Below are 17857 nucleotides of genomic sequence, written 5' to 3' on the forward strand. Positions count from 1 at the left end.
CACTATCCTGCATGCAGAGTAAATGCAGTTGTGCAGAGAAAAGACATCTCGTGGAAACCGAATTCATGTGATTGCTTGTTATGTTTTCACTGAAACATGGTTAGATCACATTTTAGCCCAGATTTCTATACGGCTATTCAAATAAGTACTATGAAACAAATATGAGTAGGAGTTTACCCTCTCATGCCTTAACTGGTTCAAGGAAACAAAAAAGCAATGGCATTATTTTAAAAGCCATTGTTTTGCTGTATCAAAATGCTCTGTTGTTGGGTTGTCACAGAACTCTGGGGCAACAGGATGCATGATACAAATCTAGATGAAAAAAATACAGGAGCAGGGGGATAGAGGAATTAAATCCATTGCAAGAACATTGTGGATGACTGCTATTTCTGCAGAGAACATGGCAGGTGAATTTACCTTAATTGTAGAGTAAAAATGGAGTGAGCCAGCATCAACACTTGCAAAGTTCTTAAACACAGAATAAAATTTCTTTTGGAACACAAAACCACCTGAATTTCAGTGTTTATTCTGTTGTTGCAATGATGAAAGACTGTGAAATATAAGCATGCAGACTTCAGGATGTCTGTAGGTACTTCTGTGGTTTGAACACCCTGGTGCTCAGTATATCAAAATCCCCATGGAGGTCTATAATCGTCCTTCTACATACTGCCTGTCTAGTATCTGTAGTACTTGGCAAATTTAGCACTGGTATATCCCTAGCATGCAGCTGAGGTTTCAAATTGCTGATGAGGCCTTTTGCTTCTTTAAACATGGTACTAAGAGTACCTTAGAGTTCTGAGCAATATCACCCTTTTTTTAGATCTGTTCATTCATCATAATACTGTGCCAAGGGTTTGTTAGGTAAACTTGATTGACAGACACCCATCTTTATCCTCTGCATGTCTGGAGGTCAGCACTGGTGGAAAGTAATGCTTTTTTAATTAGCTGCTAAGGTATTAAATTTCCTTTGTGTGGATTGCATGTTGCATTCCTGTGAGTCACTATCTGAAGAGACTGTCTTTGCATTCACTATTCAGTATAACACAGACAAGCGGAGAAGAGTCATAAAAGATTCATATCAAAGATGTTTATGAGAAGTCTTGGATCTAGACAACCTCCAAGTTTTCCAGCAGTAACTGTAAGACAAGAAAAACAACAGCTTTAAAATGACAGACTCCAATTCAAAGATGCACTTTACACTCTGCAGCAGAAATCACAAAGCCAAAATACTGGCTATAAATTGTGGATGTCATCCCAGGTTCTTTATAGATACCGATTCCACAGCTAGAAACACAAGTTTTAGAAAAATTGTGTGCAGAAAGGTACAACAAATCAAGTGTTCAAGAAGACAGTGATCTGCTATTCTACTGAAACTGGATTTTTATTTACCTAATATCACCCAATGCATAAATACGTTGTGGCAGGTATTCTAAAAACTACCAGCAAACCTCTAGCAAGGCAGGGGTATTTGAGGAAAACACAATACATGTGAAAATTTATACAGGTCTGTTTCTGATAAGATTACAGTAGACTAGAGATGAAGAGGAACTGCAGAAGAAATGGAACAGCAGGGCATCCATGTAGATTCCACATAGATGGGCAACATGTTCTCATGTTCTTAAAACTTACAGTCATTTATCATATCAATAAATGACACTACTTGTTTTTTTTTCATTTTTACTTTGTAAAGTAAAAAATAATAAAGTGCTGCTACCAGGACTAAGCTAGCTTTATGATAAAACTTCATTTGAGACTCTGAGACTCCAAAATTCAAGGACTTCCTTAGTAGTAGTCAGCCAACTGCAGCTTAAGGAGCAATAGCAGGGTCACTAGTGGCAGCTAGCACTGAAGATACTCCTCAAAATGGGGTTTACTAGAACCACACATACTTAACATATGAATGCCACAGTGAATTTTTGGAAAAATGTCCCCTTTCTTTTCTGGTTGGGAGTTCCACCTATAAAACGATATCATAATTAAGTACTTGCTCCAGCAACTAATTCAATAAAGCTATAACTTAGGCAGGGACTCATTTACACTTAGATTATCCCTGCTACTCAGAAAAAGTTGAACAAAATGCAGCCATACATTCTGTGCATATAAACAGTGAGATCTGGCCTCAGTCCAGATGGCGTTATATCCCATAGTATGTAGAAGTATGTGCATATGTTATGTGTAAACATTCATAAATATACTTCAGCTTTCCCTTCAATAAGCTGGCTCCGTAAGTATTTTCACTTGAACTGGGGAATTGCTACTTAGAATAACACTTCCTAAGATAATGTCCCAGCGAGACAGAGAGGCATAGGCTCATGATAAATCTTGCTGCAGACAGGACTGGAAAAACTCTAATCTCCAGCTAGCTCCAGGTGGTCTTAGCCAACTCATTAGCTATGGTGCAGAAAACTAAACAAAAATGCGTAATAATGGCTGGGATAATCAAATAACATTGCAAATAGGTTATTTTGAATCAAACCTACAGGCTGCTCAGAGAAGTTTGTAAATGACTCTCTGTTTCCCTAAGCATTTTCTGTGTGAATAATCTCATATGTTATGTGTCATGTGTGAAAACTGTAAAATATTCTAAAGTTTATTTGAAGTTGAATGTTTTGCCTCGTTTTTTCCTTCTTTTCACACATGCACAGAGTCATAATGCTTATTAGTAGAATCTATGTGTAAAAGTCTAAGTAGGTTTAAGAAGTTACTTTTCTTTGCATGTTTCTAAGATGTATAAAATGATGGGAGAAGAATATACAGAAGGGGAAACACTGTTTATTAGAGATAGTTCAATTGGTAAAGCATAGAGATGATAGCTTTCAAAACAAGAATTCTGAAAATATTTATGCAAAAGGAGAAAACCAGACTGAAGCCTCAGCTTCTCTGCTGTTTTTATAGGACATTTAGAATTTTAAATTTCTTTGCAATGGTTTCAGAAGTTCATTTCATTAGTTTTTCTACTACTTGCTTTTCCTAACCTGCCTGCTTTTGGATAGCATGCAACATCTGTCATACCAAACAATTTCTGGAACCTTGGTTATTCTCAGCATGTGTTTACGGTATACAGAATGTGGTGTCTGTGTTTCCAAATACATAATACACTTTCTGTTTAAAGATGAAGATAGACTCTGAGATTGAAGGCAGCATGTCAGTGATAGGGCAGGATATTTGCTGGATTTTTTTACCTGTTCTTTCTGTAGTGATTCTAATTTGGGAAAGGAGAAAAACAAAAGTTGTCTTTTCCATCACATTTAATTGGCCTGTGGAAAACACAGGAGTCTCACTCAAGATTTATAAACAAATACGCCATTATGTTTCTCATTAGGTTGAAGAATACCTGGATAAGTGGTAGCTGTCAGATACAATAAGTGCCCCCCTCCTCTTTTGCTTATATAATAATCCCAGCATTCAAAAGACTAATCACTACACACTGATCTACAAAGCATCTTATTTCCTCATCAAATTTCCCTGCTGGGCTTAGCCATGCTTGTCAACTTCCCAGATCCCCCTTTCAATAACTGGTTTATTCTTAGGATATTGCCAAAATGCATTCCTAGGAGTAAACCATGGAAGAATGAAGTTCTAATTTCTTTATCTCACTCAAGAAGAGGTTTCTACCTGTGTTCCTGAGAAAGGTCACTGATAATTTTGGCTGCAGGCTCCCTTGAAAGAAGCAGGCTCCCTTGAAAGAAGCAGGCTGGTACAGCACATTGGGGCTCTTTGTCTATAAATACAGATGACCACCAAAGATGACAGAGAAGAATTCAAAAGAGCATTAATGTCAACAACAGCTTCTAGGTAGTGTCAAACTGAAGTTCAATGACAGAAACTGCCCTGTCCCCTAACCCTCAGCTGTGCTTTCCTGGGGAAAGCTTAACCTCCCCTGACATCCTGGACAGGGAGCAGAGGTGAATACTGACATGCCCAGCTCACACCCAACATGATGCTGAAGGCCAGGCAGCAGCATATAAATGGTCATGGCTTATCTGTTCTTTGTAGAAAGGTAGTTTGCAGGTTCTAATCCACCAATGAAGCACTGTTCCCCAGATGTGTACTCTTTTGCAAGTTTAAACAAATCTACATTGAGTTGAATAAGTACACCCCTATGGGGCTAGAGGTGAAAATGAACATTTACTGACTTTCTAAACATTCACTAAGTGAATTAGGGATGGATTATTAAATTCACTTAATAAAAGTCTTACTTGTCTTCTCTTGCAAAGACTAAACTTATTGATTTCACATTCTTGCCTAGTCTTTTCTGATGCTTTATTACTAAAATACTCAGTTTATTATATTCACATATATGAAAACAGTACAGCAAACAGAATGAAAAGCTATAGCATTTCAATATTTTTTCAGCTCCTACTGGATGCCTGTTTCACATGGGTTTCACAATATGAGTTCCACATCATCTGAACAACCTGAAGCACAGCACTTGGCAAAGTTAAGTTTCAGGTGCCTTCCTTTCCCATAAATATACTTGTAGCAGTTCCTAAGCCTACACTTTCCAGGCACATTTTAAACACAATGCATGAGTTGCCAACTCCTCATATTCATATATATGAATAATGTTTTAATGATGACAGATGACATCTTCAGCTGACAGTATCTCAAAGATAGAAAATCATAGAATCATAGAATAGTTAGGGTTGGAAAGGACCTTAAGATCATCTAGTTCTAACCCCCCTGCCATGGACAGAGACACTTCACACTAAACCATATCACCCAAGGCCTCGTCCAGCCTGGTCTTGAACACTGCCAGGGATGTCATGAGCAGGTTACCTAGTGGCTGACCTGTGAAAAGCTGTTAGTGAAGGCTGCTTCCCCTCAGCTACATTTGGCATGCAGCTATGAGCGGGAGACAAAATGTGGTACTGTTGATTGATTGTTGGTGATTTTGTTCTCTAATTTTGATTTTTACCTTATGTGTTTGTCCTAAATTCCTAGGCAGGTCCTGTATACTGGTCTACAATATCAGAAACTAAATGACTAATTTTCTCCACCGTCAATAAAAAAAAACATTCTCTGCAACTCCTCTTTAAAACTACCAAAGGAAAAGGAATTCTGTTCATTAAGCTCAATAATCCTTTGGAGTGGAACTTCTCTGTTTTACTGTGCATGAGTCAAAATTATATTCACTATATAACCAATGATCTGCTTAGAAAATGAAGATGACAGTTTTTTTTTATGACCAGGGATTTATGGTTTCCTTTATAAAAATTACTCTCAAATCTTGACATTTTCTTCTTCAACAGGATCAATCTAGCTTAATGGAGAGCGAGGAGAAAAAATCCCAAACAGGTTAATTCATAGTGTTTAGACTATGCATGTGTGGATAATGCTTCTGACTGCCAATCCGTTTTAAAAGGTGAAGACAAGATACAAAGGCTGCTTCACTATTGTTGAGGTTGAGCAAAAGAGCAGTGCAGAGACAGAACATCTCCATCACAGCTAAAAAGTGTTCTCAATTCTCCCTCTCTCTTGTTCTTATCTCCCTCTCAGGTTACCACATTTTCTGCTCCCCTCATGCCATTGCAGTAGCATTGAGGACAAGTGAGATAATGCTTGGCCTAAGTCCAGGCAATAATTTTTGAGTAATTAGTTTAGGTACTGCACACCCAACCCATACTTTTTTTTTCAGGCAGGTATCAAGTGGCTCATATTACCTGATTACCTGCCTGTGTTTCGACGGCTAGCCCAAAGTTCAGTTAAAACTCATCCCCAGGTAGCCAAGTGAGGGCTTAATCGAATGTTTCAGTTTGTTCGGAGAAATCTGGCTCTGCTGCAATGAGTTATTTCACCTCCTGCTGCTGTATGTGATCTCCCTTTTGCTGTTCTGCTTCTTTAGCACTTCTAACCCAAGAACAAAGTCTATGCTGTGATGACTTCAGAGCTGCTGTTAATTCTGATACTGCTGCTTTGCATATTTACTTATTTATTTATTTGGAGAGGTTGGAAGAGCCATGTGTATTATGAGGGCTAAGCAATTATTCACCCTCAGAAAATATGGGCGCAAGTAGGTAGGTGTGCACTTTTCAGGTGGATGTTAGGATTTTCCAAGGTATAAAAAGTGTGCATCCCCTGCCTTCCAACTGATTACACAGAAATTAGACAGTTGTGTGTTAGAAACACACTCTTCTTGAATTCAGTCCTCACATGACAAATGCTGTGTCGGGACAGAAGCGGACTGCTGCTGACAGCCAATGTATGCAGATAGTTTCTTTACTCTCCTGTGCCACATCCAGTGATTTCTGAGCAATGCTTTGCCACCCTTCTCTATGCATCTTTCTGGCCCGGGATCTTTCTGAGTCAAGCTCCTCTCCTGAGTGCTCAGTAATCAGCAGTGGTGTCTTACCCACACCTCTTCTCCTGTGCACCTCTTCCCTGACCACTGGGGACCCTTCTAACAGCAGGAAGGAACTATGTCTCTACCTTGACCTCACCTTGACTCTCTGATGCAAATGTAAGCAAGGCTGCAGCTTTATGCCAGCTGTGAAAGTGGCCTCTCACTGTGGATATTTTTCCACCAGGAATTGGGCTGAGGCAGCTAACAGCTTCACAAAGACAAGAAAAGAGCTGTTGGATGCTAAAGGCTTTCAGCCATTACTAGCCTGGATCAGATACAGATTGGCAGCCTCGAGATGCATGGCTCCAATTTCCCATTACCAATTCCCCTGAGCTGCCCAGTCTCCCATGGTGAAAGCTCTAATTTAGGAGAGATCCTGTAGGGCTGTGTTGTTCTTGTTCTCTCTGCTTTGTCACTAATTTTTAGAAGCAAGTCCATGAAGTCTTGCAGCCAGATGCCCACTGGCTCTTTGGTGAATGTAAGCAGGCATCCTGAGAATAGTTCAGCTCAGAAACTAAAGCTGTGGTTGCTATTTATATTCCTAGAAATCAGAGCAAATAGCAGTATTTCAGTCCCATTTCACCTAGCTGATTAACTTTGCAATCAGTGCGTGAAAGAATTTGAACTCATCAACTACTCAGAACTTTGAATAGCATAACCCAAGCAATGGGAATAAAACAGTGGAAAGACAATTATATTTCTTTATATGACTGATTGCAAAGCAAAAAATCCTCAAATATATTTGCAGTTGGAATTTGATTCAAATTTGGGCTAAGAGGCGCAAGCTATTCTTGCAAGAAAAGGTAACTACGTTAATACAATGCTGGTCAAAAGTGACCTTGGTGATTTCAGCATTACTTGATTTCTTTAGAAGGCCAGATTCTGGACTGGCATAAATAGATTATTTCCTTGAAAGCTGGCAGAACTGCGATGATTGCAACAGCTGAAAATCTTGCTCTACACTGCCTCAGTGCTACAACAATTACAGTTTTCATCCAGTAAAACTAAGTACATTGACATAGTCACAGCTGACTCCAAGTTTTTCAGCAGTGTAGGAGAAATTGGATGGCACTCTCCTGTGGGTAAGGGTCCAGGGACAGGCTTCTTCTGCCAACAGAAAGGCAGTAGGAGGAGAAAGGCAAGTTTAAGATGGGGAAATGTGGGGAGATGGGCTTCCTGCTGCCCCTGCAGCAACCAGGGGGCTAAAGGCGAAGGGACAAGGCTGTTTCTGAAGTGACTGTCCTGTCCTCATAGCCAGTGGTATTTGTCCCCGCTCCCTCATCCCATGCCAGCCCCAGGCAGTCAGGTCCTGTGGGAGGGTTGTGTGAGTCCAGGCAGCTCCTCCAGGCTATCACCCCCATCGCCTATGGCCCAGCACCATCTAGAACAACACTCTGGGAAAGCATTAACGTCGTGTTTACAGGTGCTTTTATCCCACTGCATAGGAGGTGTGACATGAACCTGCACACTGTGAAGCTCTGGCATCCTGCCTTGCCAGAGGAGACCCCCCATCTTGCCCTCGAAGCTCTGCCTTCTTCACCCTACTGTCTCTCCAAACACCCTTGGGCTGCTCAGAGGCATCCCTGCCAGCACCAAGTGTCCTTACTGTGGTCTTTGTGCAGAGGACAATTACCAACATGGTGCTCCAAAAATTTAGTGGCATGAAAACAGCACAGCATGAAACAGAAATAGGGAACATATGGTCGGCATACAGGATTACCTGATTTGAAAGCACCTCTTCCTTTATTCAGTACCAGTCTTTATATTAAAGATGGGCATAAACTCAAGGTCTACAGCTGCTGGAGGATAGGAGGGTCCTAAGATTAAAATGAAAAAGTTCAGTTTGATACAAGTGGGGTTTTCTGACCTTTCTTTACAAATGAGGCACAATGGTGAAACAGGCTCCTAATACTAAATGCAAGGTCTCAATTTCACTATGTTTTGCTATCAAAATAAATGCTGATATTTTCTCTATTCCTTTCCTTTGTCTCTTCTCTGACTCTTTTCAATTTTTCTAAGAATTCATACAATTTCCTAGTAACTGGTCCTCTTCCGGCAAAATATTGAAAAGGTAAATAATGCAATTACTCATTTCTCAAACAATGGCACTACACCTGAAGTATAACCAAGAAACATTAAGATGAGTTTGCACCAGTCAATGAAAAAATGTGGAAAAGCCCAATGAGATGTGGAGCAGTGGATCAATCACCTCGTCATCTGTCCTGGGTTCAGCAGTAGCAGTCATGTTTTTTCCTTTGTGTTAGCTGGTGCAGTGCTGTGTTTTGACTTCTAGTTTTGAGAACAGCGTTGGTGAAGCCGATGTTTTCGGTTGTTGCTAAGTGATGTTTACCCTGACCAAGGACTCTGTGAGGCTCATGCTCTGCCAGGGAGGAGGGGAAGCTGTGAGGAAGCAGAGACGGGGCGCCTGACCCGGGCTAGCCGGGGAGGTATTCCATATCACAGCACGTCATGCCCGGGGTGGGGGGTAACTGGGAGTTACCCGGAAGGATAGGAGCTTCCGGGTGGAACTCGCTTTCTTGGCCGGTGGTATCGTATTCTCTTCCCTTGTTATTTTCCCTTATCATTGTTTTAGCTGATAGTAGCGGTGGTGATTTGTTGCTGGACTGTTCTTGTCTCAACCCGTAGGAGTTGCACTCTCTCGATCCTCCTCCCCGTTCCTCCGGGAGCGGGGAAGGGGAGAGCCCCGGTGCAGGGAGGGGGGGGGAGACGAACACGGACCTTGATTGTTGTCAGCTTGGCACCACTCACTGGGAGTGAGTGAACAAGTTACCTGACTGGGTTTAAACCACGACAGTTCTTTTTTGGCGCCCAACGTGGGGCACGAGGGGTTGAGATAAGAACAGATCTGACTGGATTGATAGTCACTCGTCACAATGCTGATTTATTTGCTCTCAAGGTTTTTCCTCTTGATCTCACAGTTTCAGTATACCATATCTTACGTCCATCCGGTATTGGCTGTATTAGTGTTTTTCAAGTGTGGGGCTTGGGCTAAGGTTTTTATCCCATTGTACTTTATGGTAATGACTTGTAATACAATAGAATCATTGATCATGAAACTGATCTGGCTTATGTTCCCAGTGTGGTCACCACCTTTATACTTTGGGAGGTATATGATGGAGGTGCTTAGCAATTACACATCTTTTTTCTCCTTCTCAGGTGCTCAACCTGTGAAGGAGACATCCTTTTACCCTCCTAGTCGTCCCCCCAGACCATTTACATTTGAGAGTTTCGAATTTTTTAAATGGCCTTTTAATGCTCTTGAGACTTGTTTGCTGATGGTGATGGGAATCACCATGCTAACACGCATACAGAGTGTGTTTTGCCCACTACTGATTTCAAGAGTTAAGCAGATTCAGGTTTGGGTCTTGTCTGGGGTCAAACGACGATGTAGGAGGACCGAGAGATTTTCCCAGAGGCTGGACAGCCATGAGTGGCAGGGTGTGTGGGATAGTATGGGCAAGTATCTAGGTCAGTGGGCCCCCCCAGTATTTTGGAATTTCACTACCGAACAACTGCAAAATCCAGAAGAATTAGTAAAACACTTAAATGAGGTGTGTGGTCATTCTGGCCATACCAGAGATGGACAAATCACGGCAACGTGCTGGGGCTTGGCCTATGCTTACAGGGCCTTGTTCAACACTATCCAGCACCTTCAAAAGGAAAAGAATGTCGTCGGATTTGAGGGCAAAGCGACAGTCGCTACTCAAACTTTGGCTGCAATGAACTGCGCAGCTACCCCAGTGGCAAGTACAGCAGCTGCTCAAACTTCAACTGCAACAGACAGCGCGGTTACCCCAGCTCCAAGCACGGTAGCTACACCACCCCCAGCAACAAGTACAGTCGCTACTCAAACCACAGTGATAATCACTGCAGCCAAACCAGAGGACCAATTCGTACCAATATCGGTTGCCCCTGTACGCAAGAGAACAAGCAAAAAGGAGGCAAAAAGGGTGAAGCGAGATGAAGAACCAATGAATTCACCACCCGGTCCAGAATCTGATCAGGAGTCATCCTCACATGACGAAGAAGAAGAAGAAGAGGTAACTTCTCGACCTCGGACCTCAACCGAGCTGCGGAATATGCGAAAAGATTTTACCCGTCAACCAGGGGAGCACATCATCACCTGGTTACTCCGATGCTGGGACAATGGGGCCGATGGTCACGAACTAGAAGGTACAGAAGCCAAGCAGCTGGGATCACTTGCTAGAGAAGGGGGAATTGACAAAGCAATTGCAAGAGAGAAAAAGTCCCTCAGCCTTTGGAGGAGGCTCTTGGCAGCTGTGAAAGAAAGGTTTCCGTACAAGGACGATGTTACGAGTCGTTCGGCCAAGTGGACTACTATAGACAAAGGCATCCAGTCTCTGAGGGAATCGGCCATCGTAGAGATGATCTATCACATCAAGCCGAATAACGGGGATACACCTATAGATCCAGATGAAGTTGAATGTACACGACCCATGTGGCGAAAACTTACACGGAATGCACCGTCATCATATGCCCATTCATTGGCAACAGTGACCTGGAATGACATAGTACCACTAACAGTGGATGAAATGGTTCATAAACTCCGAGAGTTCGAAGACAATCTCACTCCTTCCATCATCTCAGCTGTGAAAAAACTGTCCCAGGACCTCGACAAATTGAGGGACGATGTATCTGATTTATCCAGCTCCTCACGTGTACCAACACGCGTCTCAGCTATTAACAAAAGACGTCCTATTGTTCAAGAGAGGAGATACAGAAGGTATACGCCACGGGGTACCCTATGGTTTTACCTGCTGGATCACGGAGAAGACATGACAAAGTGGGATGGAAAACCTACTTCAGCTTTGGAGGAACGGGTGAGTGAACTGAAGAGGGGAGCAAGGGCCAAGACTGATCGTCCCATGAGAGCTACGGCTTCAGTTTCTGGTGAGCAGTTTCCCAGATGGAGTGGAAGAGCTGATTTTACTCCAGCTCCTGTGATAACGAAGAATAATCCCTTTCAACACGACTTAAGTGTCCAATGCTGTGACGACCATTAGAGGGGCCCTGCCTCCAGCCAGGTGGAGGTAGGGGACAATCGGATTTACTGGACTGTGTGGATCAGATGGCCTGGCACATCAGTCCCACAGAAGTATAAGGCTCTAGTAGATACCGGTGCACAGTGTACCCTGATGCCATCAAGCTGTCAAGGGGTGGAACCCATCTATATTTCTGGAGTAACAGGAGGATCCCAAGAGTTGACTGTGCTGGAGGCTGAAATCAGCCTGACTGGGAGGGAGTGGCAAAAGCACCCTATTGTGACTGGTCCAGAGGCTCCATGCATCCTCGGCATAGACTACCTCAAGAGAGGGTACTTCAAAGACCCAAAAGGGTACCGGTGGGCTTTTGGTATTGCTGCTTTGGAGACTGAGGAAATTGAGCAGCTGTCCACCTTGCCTGGTCTCTCAGAAGATCCCTCTGCTGTGGGGTTGCTGAAAGTTGAAGAACAACAAGTGCCAATTGCGACCACAACAGTGGACCGGCGGCAATATCGCACCAACCGAGACTCCCTGATTCCCATCCATCAGCTGATCCGTAGACTGGAGAGTCAGGGGGTGATCAGCAGGACCCGCTCACCCTTCAATAGCCCCATATGGCCAGTGCGAAAGTCTAATGGAGAATGGAGACTAACAGTAGACTATCGTGGCCTGAATGAAGTCACACCACCATTGAGTGCTGCCGTACCGGACATGCTAGAACTTCAGTATGAGCTAGAGTCAAAAGCAGCCAAGTGGTATGCCACGATTGATATTGCCAATGCATTTTTCTCCATTCCTTTGGCAGCAGAGTGCAGGCCACAGTTTGCTTTTACTTGGAGGGGTGTCCAGTTCACTTGGAACCGACTGCCCCAGGGGTGGAAACACAGCCCTACCATTTGCCATGGACTGATCCAGACTGCACTGGAACAGGGGCAAGCTCCAGAACACCTGCAATACATTGATGACATTATTGTGTGGGGCGATACAGCGGAAGAAGTCTTTGAGAAAGGGAGGAAAATAATCCAAATCCTGCTGAAAGCCGGTTTTGCCATAAAACGGAGTAAGGTCAAGGGACCTGCACAGGAGATACAATTTTTGGGAATAAAATGGCAAGATGGACGTAGACAGATCCCCACAGATGTGATCAACAAGATAACAGCAATGTCTCCACCAACTAATAAGAAAGAAACGCAAGCTTTCTTGGGTGCAGTGGGGTTCTGGAGAATGCACATCCCAAATTACAGTTCGATTGTAAGCCCTCTCTATCATGTGACCCGGAAGAAGAATGATTTTAAATGGGGCCCTGAGCAGCAACAAGCCTTTGAGCAAATTAAACGCGAGATAGTTCATGCAGTAGCCCTTGGACCAGTCCGAACCGGACCAGATGTAAAAAATGTGCTGTACACTGCAGCTGGGGAGAACGGTCCTACCTGGAGCCTCTGGCAGAAAGCTCCAGGGGAGACTCGAGGTCGACCCCTCGGCTTTTGGAGTCGGGGATACAAAGGATCTGAGGCCAGCTATACCCCAACTGAGAAAGAGATACTGGCAGCCTATGAAGGGGTTCGAGCTGCTTCGGAAGTGATTGGCACTGAAGCACAGCTCCTCCTGGCACCCCGGCTGCCCGTGCTGGGCTGGATGTTCAAAGGCAGGGTCTCCTCTACACATCATGCAACTGATGCTACATGGAGTAAATGGGCTGCACTAATTACACAACGAACTCGAATAGGAAATCCCAGTCGTCCAGGCATTCTAGAAGTCATCATGGACTGGCCAGAGGGCAAAGATTTCGGAATGTCACCAGAGGAGGAGGTGGTGCGTGCTGAAGAGGCCCCACCATATAATAAACTGTCAGAAAGTGAAAAGCAGTATGCCTTGTTTACTGATGGCTCTTGCCGTATTGTGGGAAAGCATCGGAGATGGAAGGCAGCTGTATGGAGTCCTGGACGACAAGTTGCAGAAACTGCTGAAGGAGAGGGTGAATCGAGTCAATTTGCCGAGGTGAAAGCCATCCAGCTGGCCCTGGACATTGCTGAACGAGAAAAGTGGCCAGTACTTTATCTCTATACTGACTCATGGATGGTGGCAAATGCCCTGTGGGGGTGGTTGAAGCAATGGAAGCAGAGCAACTGGCAACGCAGAGGTAAACCCATCTGGGCTGCTGCACTGTGGAAAGATATTGCTGCCCGGGTGCAGAACCTGGTGGTGAAGGTACGTCATGTAGATGCCCATGTACCCAGGAGTCGGGCCACTGAGGAACACCAGAACAACCAACAAGTGGATAAAGCGGCTAAGATTGAAGTGGCTCAGATGGACTTAGATTGGCAACATAAAGGTGAATTATTTTTGGCCCGGTGGGCCCATGACACTTCAGGCCATCAAGGCAGAGATGCAACATATAGATGGGCCCGTGACCGAGGGGTGGACTTAACAATGGACACTATTGCCCAGGTTATTCATGAGTGTGAAACATGTGCTGCAATTAAACAAGCCAAGCGGTTAAAGCCTCTTTGGTATGGAGGACGATGGTTGAAGTATAAATATGGGGAGGCCTGGCAGATTGACTATATCACACTGCCACCAACCCGCCAAGGCAAGCGCCATGTGCTTACCATGGTGGAAGCAACCACCGGGTGGCTGGAAACATACGCTGTGCCCCATGCCACTGCCCGGAACACCATCCTGGGCCTTGAGAAACAGATTTTGTGGTGACACGGCACCCCAGAGAGAATTGAGTCAGACAATGGGACTCATTTCCGGAATAACCTTATAGATATTTGGGCCAAAGAGCATGGCATTGAGTGGGTATATCACATCCCCTACCATGCACCAGCCTCTGGGAAAATCGAACGGTACAATGGGCTGTTAAAAACTACACTGAGAGCGATGGGTGGGGGAACTTTCAAGCATTGGGATACACATTTACCAAAGGCCACCTAGTTGGTCAACACCAGAGGATCTGCCAACAGGGCCGGCCCAGCCCAGTCAGAACTTTTACATATTGTAGAGGGGGACAAAGTTCCCGTGGTACATATGAAGAATTTGCTGGGGAAGACAGTCTGGGTTATTCCTGCTTCAGGTAAAGGCAAACCCACTCGTGGGATTGCTTTTGCTCAGGGACCTGGATATACTTGGTGGGTAATGCGGGAAGATGGGGAAGTCCGATGTATACCTCAAGGGGATTTGATTTTAGGGGAAAACAGCCAGTGAACTCAATTGTATGCTGTTGCCTGCTGTGTAATGCTTTTATAGCCCATCAACTAGATGTCTCCAGGTCACCAGCGACTGGCCCTGGCTTCCCTCCAGCCATCATCCCAACAGAGAATGAACTTGGAACATCATGGACCGAATGGACTCGGCAGCATTATAGGGATTGGTCCATGCACTAAGAAAATGATTTTTTTCCTCTTGGTCTGTATGTATATGGATGTATATATGTGGGAGAGCGATGGTGTATTGAAAATGTGGGATCTGAGCACGACGTGAATGGTATGGAATAAGGGGTGGATAATGTCCTGGGTTCAGCAGTAGCAGTCATGTTTTTTCCTTTGTGTTAGCTGGTGCAGTGCTGTGTTTTGACTTCTAGTTTTGAGAACAGCGTTGGTGAAGCCGATGTTTTCGGTTGTTGCTAAGTGATGTTTACCCTGACCAAGGACTCTGTGAGGCTCATGCTCTGCCAGGGAGGAGGGGAAGCTGTGAGGAAGCAGAGACGGGGCGCCTGACCCGGGCTAGCCGGGGAGGTATTCCATACCACAGCACGTCATGCCCGGGGTGGGGGGTAACTGGGAGTTACCCGGAAGGATAGGAGCTTCCGGGTGGAACTCGCTTTCTTGGCCGGTGGTATCGTATTCTCTTCCCTTGTTATTTTCCCTTATCATTGTTTTAGCTGATAGTAGCGGTGGTGATTTGTTGCTGGACTGTTCTTGTCTCAACCCGTAGGAGTTGCACTCTCTCGATCCTCCTCCCCGTTCCTCCGGGAGCGGGGAAGGGGAGAGCCCCGGTGCAGGGAGGGGGGGGGAGACGAACACGGACCTTGATTGTTGTCAGCTTGGCACCACTCACTGGGAGTGAGTGAACAAGTTACCTGACTGGGTTTAAACCACGACATCATCTAACCCACTACATGGCATAATGGCAAGTTAAATTATTTTAAAAAGGAAAGACCAGGATTTGTAGTTTAAACAAACAGAATTAGCAGTTGATACTCCGAATTTTGCCAGTGACACTAGGAAAACCATCAATAGGATTATTGTCCTTTCTCACTAAAAATAGTGTCACCCTGCAAGGAAGATACACTTCTTGACAAATAATCTGAATGTGACAAAGACATAATCTAGTCATTATTTTTGACACATAAGACATTAAAATTAGCAGTAGTTCTTCTACTTCCTTTAAGGGCATAGTCTCATAACTGAATTAGGATTTGCAGCAATTTTAACTGTCCAAAATGGCTTACTATACATATTTTACTTTTTGCTAACCTACTATTCAATGGAGAGATTAGAAAAGGATGTAAAAATCATCAGGCAGAAAGTCTGACAAACCATTCACCATTCATCTCAACACCCTTTAAAGATAATTCTCAGCCATCTAAGATGGATATTGAAGAGGTTCTGGCAGATAAACAGACTGGCAATAAAAATCTCTAGGGAAAAACTGATTTCCCATAATTTCTAAAGAAAGAGTGGATTGCAGAAAACAACCAGCTACACAGGTGTACCGTCTTCAGTACACCTTTTCAATCTCTCTGTTTCCCCTGAAAAGAAGTTATTTCACAATAAGGGAAATCATAAACAAGCATAGGTTTGGTCAGGAAAGAGCTAAATACAAATTTTTGTGTTTTAAAACCAGACATAAGAATCCGTTAGCATTTTTCCTGCTGGGTGGAAATGTTCAAAACACATTTGAAAAAGAGAAGAACTGTGAATAGACAGACTTACTCTGAGGCACTATTAATCATTGATACCTTAATTTAATAGTCATGATGGGTTTGACTGCAGCTGCACCATGTACCTGAAGAGGAGACGTATTGTGCAACATTAGGAGCTGTATGGATGGGAAACTGCAACCTTGAGAGCTACAGTTTCTTCTGTGTGTTTTCTTTTTTCTGGAAAAAAGACCTCAACTCAAAGTTACTTGCTTATGGTCCTATTTTGAATATCGGATGGGGAGGGAAGCTCATGTCCTGCCCATTTGCTGTGTTAGAGAGCAGCAGCTTCATAATGCGCTATCTACTGCACTTACTCGTTTGGACCAGGATCACATACAACTTCTGCAGGGACTGTGAAGGGGTTTCCTTTAAGCACAGCTTTTAGCACAAACTCTACCGATATTTAGAAAAGAAAAGAGATCATTTTTTTACCTGTGTATGCACAGTAGGGAGCTTTTGGTCACTTTTCAGCCTCAGTTCAGTTTTAAAAAGTTTGGAATTTATCAGCAAGCCTGGGAAAACCCCAAAACTTAGGATGCTTGTAGTTAACTTAGTCATCACTTTGACAATCAAGCAGTGCCTGCTCTGGCAGCTTCCTACTCCTCCTCTCCTGACTATTTTGCCTACTGCCTTTTCCTCAAACAAGTCATCTCATTTCATCAGCCCAATATAAACACGACTCCTCTCCTCCTCGCTATATCAGAGGGAAGAACTTAACATGCTGAAACTCACCACCAACAGCTACTTTTTTCTTGACAACTGACATTTTGACGGAAGGGAGAAATGGAGGAATCTCATGAATGTTTGGAGCCATTAAATGTAAACCCGAGCACCCTCATAGCTACTATTACCAATTAACAAAATCCTGGCAGAGTATTGAGGAAACATGCAATCCGATTCTGTAAATACTCACCCATGTGAGAAGGGCTGCATAGCTGAGTGGCCTCAGTGAGTTTACTACCAATGCCCATGTGCATGAGAAGTTCCTTATGCGCTTACGCGTTTGCAGGAATACCAATCTTTGCTTCTGCTGTTCTTAAGTGTCTGATATGAAGAACAGTTCCGAGACTTTTCATCACTTGTCATATTTTTGTAAATTATCCCAAACGTTTTAAAGTTTTCATTATTCCAGTAGTTACCATGTTTACACATAGACACACCAGATAGGTCATGGTATTTGACTCTGGACTTCTTTTTTAATTAGTTTTTCTGACCAGGGACCCACTGTTGTTGAAACAGATGTTGCAGCCCAATAATAGCTCTCAGCTGCCAACAGCAAACTGTGGAACTCAGCCCTCACCATGCAGAACAAATGAGTGCAATGAGGGGCCGGTGCTCCAGACAACAGGGACGTTCCACAGCACGTGTGTTTACCAGCTCTGTCTTAAGGCACAGAAAATTTTACACACACTTCTTTTTCTCATCTAAAATATAACAACTGAGCAACTGTTTCTCAAAAGCGTACATAATGCCTCAGAATAAATTCATTCTTTTAATTCCTTTATTCTACATACTTGTTTAACTATGCTATTTTTACTATCAGTCACATGCAGCAGGGATCAG

This window comes from Pezoporus flaviventris, unplaced genomic scaffold (assembly GCF_033815535.1).
Source record: "Pezoporus flaviventris isolate CSIRO_AGI_PZ_B2104156 unplaced genomic scaffold, CSIRO_AGI_Pfla_v1 ptg000081l, whole genome shotgun sequence".
Classification (NCBI taxonomy): domain Eukaryota; kingdom Metazoa; phylum Chordata; class Aves; order Psittaciformes; family Psittacidae; genus Pezoporus; species Pezoporus flaviventris.